Raw genomic sequence first — 5,673 nt, 5'->3', positions numbered from 1 at the left:
GTCGATTGGAGGTGGCGCCAAAATCCTATGACGCGATATTCGGAGGTCGTGGGTTCGGATCCCACATCGGCACGTTGTTTTTTCTTCTACTTTGTGTTTAATTATCTTTCCCCTGAACAGATTACATTACTAATTTATGTGGTTTTCGAAGTCTCTGTCAGTGTCTGCGTCTGTCTCTGTGTGCAAGAAGCACAAGACGCAAGCATAGCACTGCCTATGGCAGTCGAATTTGTTTAGTGTGCGTATTCGAATCAATTCAAATCAGTTCATTCGGACATGAAAATGTGTACACAGAACGTGCCAACGGGACGAGGCAAAGGGAAGAAGCTGGTGGCGTACTTCCTAATGAGGCCTCACCCCCGGTGGCACATCAATGGAAGAAAGATGGAAAAAGCCATTTCCACACAAACAAAAACATAATATAGCAAAACAAATGCAAGCCCAATAATTATATTTTGGCAAAAATAATAATCATGGCATTTTGAACAAAGAAAATAAAATTCGCTACAATTAGCGACACAAAAACGAAAAATAATAGAATAAGAGAAAAACTACATGTCATACATATTTGGTGCATTGCTTTTGCATTGCACTGCTTTGAAGAAGTCAAGTAATAAACCGACCATGACAAGCCTGTGTTGAATATTATGAATCAAATTATATTTGGTTTTGAGCAAAGCTGCTTGTGTGGGTTTTCCAGGCTGAAACCTATATTGCTCCTTGCAAATGATATTATTAGAATGTAGGAATTTGTGTACCCTCGTGAAGATGACTCACTCCGGAACGTAAGAAAACAAAGGTGGTATGGGAATAGGATGATATTTATTGGAAATAATTTTTATTGCCTCCTTTGAAAATTACTGTAACACGGGCGGATTTCATTTTTTTCTGGCAATTCACCTCTAAGAAGCATTAGATTGCAAATATATACGACAGGAAACGTAATAAATGTAGCAGCAGCTTTTATTTCAAGTGCAGTAATGCCGTCTGGGCCAGGAGAGCACGTACTGCATATTGAGTTTACAATTGAGAGAATTTCATCTTGTGACGTCGGAGATAAGAATATTGAATTTTGACATGCTGGAAACAAAAAGGAATTCCGACAGGTGTTACAGCTGAGGGAGGAGTATACGAAGTGGAATTTCCTGCATTTCAAAAAGAGCCTTGAGTTTGCTAGCGAGTGAGACACCGCTATAAAAAATTACATTGATTTGCATTTCCGAAGGAAGAACATGTCGCTTTTATTTCTCAAAGGGATCTAGCGTTATGCATTTATGAAAATTTTAGGCGATAAAAAAGTTTTTTTGACTTTTTTTTTTTAGATCTTGATTTAATTTACTCCGGAACTTCTTAAATTCTACCAAATGCTATTGCGTGTTACAAGAAATCATGTAAATATCTCTTCTTTTTGTTTAATACATTTCAGAACGTCACAAGAGATTCACTCTTCCCTGCATTTATGCATTTTTTAACTTCTTCAATTCGAAACGCTTTGTCAAACGCATTCAGTATTTTCTCTATGAATATGTTATAGGCAGCAGATGGGTTCTCTGTTTTAAATATGTCAACAAGCTAATACCAGACATACGTAAATAAAATTTAGCAATCTTATTTTGGTCATAGGGTTTGCATATGTAAACAGGAGCATCCACTACCCTCATATTCGAAAAAAAAAGTGCAAAAAAGGGAAGTAGAGAAAACACCAGACCTGGTCATCATCATCACCACCACCACCACCACCATCATCATCATCATCACCATCATCATCATCATCAGACTGACTATACCCAGTCGAGGCAAAGACCTCTCCCATTATCCTTTAGTTAACCCAGTCCTATCCAAGCTGCATCCACTTGACCCCTGCGAACTTCTTAACCTCATCCGCCCACCTAACTTTCTGCCGCCCTGTCGTACACTTTCCTTCCCTTGGAATCCAATTTGTTACCCTAAGCGACCATCGGTAGTGCTCTCTTTGCACTACATGCCCTGCGCATGTTCATTTCTTCTGTATTTCCACTAGAATGTCATTAACTTGAGTTATTTCTCTGACCCACTCTGCACGCTTCCTATCTCTTAACGTTACCCCTACCATTTTTGGTTCCATAGCCCTCTGCGTTGTCTCCAGCTTAAGTAGAACTCTTTTCGTTAGCCTCCACGTTTCAGCCCCATAGGTGAGTACTGGTAAGATGCAACTGTTGCATACTTTCCTCTTGAGCGATACCGGTAAACTGCTAGTCATAAGCTGCGAGTATTTGCCAAATGCATTCCATCTCAATCTTATTCTCCTAGTTATTTCTCTTTCATGGTCTGGATCTACGGTTACTATCTGTCCTAAGTAGACATATTCATCTACGACTTTCAACGCTTCGCTACCTATTTTAAACTGCTGTTTCTTTCCTCGGCCGTTCAGTATTACCTTAGTCTTCTGCATATTAATCTTTAGGCCTACCTTTCCGCTTCTGCTGTCTAGATCATTTATCATTAGTTACAGTTTTACCTGTTCTACCTCTACGCCACCACTGCAATACGAGCGGTGTTGCAATGGTGTACACCTACCAGCGACACAACAATACCAGAGCTGGTATCGTTGTGCAAAAAGTTTGTAAAACATACATCGAGTAAGGTTTCAGTCTGGCAGTCTATTCGAATGGGCATTGTTGTGACCGTGCATGGTCCGCGCTTGCGCGCACTGTTGTGCGCCTGTGGGCATGGTACTGATATGTGCTGTTGGTGCAAGGGCTCTAAGTGAGCCTGTTCCCATGAATCTTTTTTTTTTTATTACGTCTTTATTTCTGCTTACGGTAGGCGTTTACCTTGCGGCAGAACTATCCCCTGAATCTTTTTGTGTGAGCATGCTTTGCTTTGTCGTGACCCTGCAACTGCCAAGTTGGCCCTGTCCAGGGAACGTCAAGAAAAATACAAAGAAACGTCGCCCTGTGAGAAATAGCCGGAAGTGCTTTTGTTCAACTGTTCATCCTTCCCTTCGAGAGGCGCTATTGTCAAGTGAGGAATGCCTATTGTTCAAAGGAGACGATCGGAGTGACACGTCCGCTTACGTACAGGAGAAGAAAGGAGCATGAGGATTACGGCCATTAGAGGATTTCCCGGGAATGCAGGAAAGAGTTGAAATTGCCGGAAAGGGACAATGCTGGGAGCAGTATTCGTGGCACGCACGTACACTTGGGTTTCTGAGAGGGAAATCCACTTGCCGGAACCAACATAGCGAATCTTTGCAGAAGAATCGAAATTTACCTCCTCGCCGTTCCCCAAGCTCTACCCGCCAACAATTGACCACGCCCGACGAAACAATACTGGACCAGTCAGTGCATCAGACCATCAGTGCAGTGATGTGATCGAATGGTTGCGATATCTGAGGGGTGTGCCCTGGAACTGATTGGTCAGCATCTTCAGAGAGGGGCTGGATATAGGGGGATTTAAGGACGTTGCAGAGCACGAAATGACGCTCTGAGCCCTGGGTAAACGGCTCATCCAGACGCTTCTCGCTATGAACTCTTAACGCTTGCCATTTTGCTGATATACCCTTTTTTTCATGTAAATAAGTTTTCTCAAAGTGCCATTAAACCTGCTTGTATATATTTTACCAACTTCGACGATTCAGTCCTTCATCAACCCGGAGTCTCTGCACGCTACCAAGTGAAGGCCGGGTCGACTTAGTCCCAGCGTCACGACAGCGTAATACAGTTTTCGCAACCATAAGATGACATCATTTTTAATACACTGGTTTGTGTTAGGTTAACACTCATAATATCGATGTTCAGGTCACCTAGGAATATAGCATGTATTTTGTGTTGACTGGTATATTCCCGAAAGACTCAACAACAACAACAACAAAAGAAACAGCCACGTCGCTATGAGGAGGACGATACACCACCATGATAACTGTATTATGATACGAGATTCTGACAACTTCAAAACAGTCAGAAGTGAATAACTGTTCATTACGTCAAACAGAAGGTGGCTCTTTATGAACAGGGATACCCCCCCCCCCCCCCCCCCTCCGCGCTTGTTTACCCTGAACTGTGATAAGTCTTCGTATCCTGAGATTGGCATAACATCCTCCGGACAGCTTAACCAAGTTTCAGGAAATTCCAAGAAGTCAGTTTGTGCACTTGTGATTTAATTTCGCCTTCAATGCGCTCGATTTTGTTCTTCAAAATTTAAGCATTTAAATGATAGATAGATAACGACTTGCCTACAGAGCAGTTAGCATTTCTCAGTAAGTCGTTCAATGCAGTGGTATTGAAATAAGACATTGTAACACAAGAGGTCCTCGTATGAAACTTGTATACGAGGCCAGACTGCATTAGCTTATTCAAACCTTCTTCGCACCCAGTCCCGATGGCCTTTGCACCTGCTTCCTTTCGAACATACACCTTTCCTTCCTTTGTCCAGACAAATTCATATCCTTTTTCTTTGGCTGCGGATTTCCCAAGACCACAGCTTTTTATTTAAAGCAGTCAAGTTGTCATCAAAGTAGATACCGTCCATGAGGGCCTAAACACGCTCGTTTTGCAAACCTGATGGGTACAGCCGGCACCGTGCTTGCTCGGGCGGAGAGATGATGTAGGCCTTCACTCTCTGTGAGGCATGGTAGATCGAGCTGATTTGCAAGGTCATTCACTTTTCAAGTTTTCACTTGCTAAAAAGTTTTCACTTGCTGACCAGAATAATCCACAAATTTCTATTTTATGGCAGCGACTGTATTGTTCCATGCCGTTCAGTTCAAGTTTCAACTTTCCAACTTCTCTGTCGTGTTTCTTTTTGATTTCATAGACCCTTGCCCCGCCGCGATGATGCAGTGTTAAGACGCCCGACTACTGTGCCGGAGTACCCTGGTTCGATCCCGACCGCGGCGGCTGCTTTTCGATGGAGGCAAACGAAGAGGCATCCGTGTGCTGCGATTTCAGCGCACGTTAAGATCCCCATGCGCTCGAAATTACTCTGTTTTCCTCCACTATGGCTTCTCTTTCTCTCCACTTTCACTCCCAACTTCCTCCCTTCCCTTACGGTGCGGTTGAGGTGTCCACAGAAACAATTGACAGATATTACGCCTTTCCTTTCCTGTGAACCACTTATTTCATCGACCCTATTACGAACAGCATTGATCTTTTGCACGCTTTTCTGATGCTTGTAGCAGCTGATCACGTGTGTCCGATGTGTGTCAGACAGGCGCTTCAATCCTGGTTACAGTTCGTTTTAAGGATGAGAAGTCGTCTACTTTTGCTGTGAGAGCGGCTAAGGCTTTACTTATCTCAGCAAGTTCCCGAGTCAAGACAGGAGAGAGAGGACTTGAGTGGCGCCATTCATCAGTGCGGGATTTAAACGACATGGTGGGCATCTCAAGGTTTTTCGTGATTTAATATTTTTGTCTTTTTATACATAAGCATGCTCACTGATACCAGCACCCTTCCCTAGGTAGGTGGTAGTACTGACTGCACTCTGCACACTGCTACAGTGGCTAGAATAGTATTCTAGCCACTGCAACACTGCTTCATCTCATCCCCATCTTGAAAAGAACTGATTGCAATCAAGGCACGTGTCATCAGGCAAAGCTGTCATGGCTATAAGAAAGAGCACACAGAAAGGCTTCCGCGACGCAGAGGCAGTAACGGCAGCGCAGTGACGTGGAAATGATACAGTAAACTGGGGAAA

The sequence above is a fragment of the Amblyomma maculatum genome, chromosome 3 (assembly GCF_055883805.1).
Source record: "Amblyomma maculatum isolate TAMU_Amacu chromosome 3, ASM5588380v1, whole genome shotgun sequence".
Taxonomy (NCBI): domain Eukaryota; kingdom Metazoa; phylum Arthropoda; class Arachnida; order Ixodida; family Ixodidae; genus Amblyomma; species Amblyomma maculatum.
Note: the sequence above shows the minus strand (reverse complement) of the source record.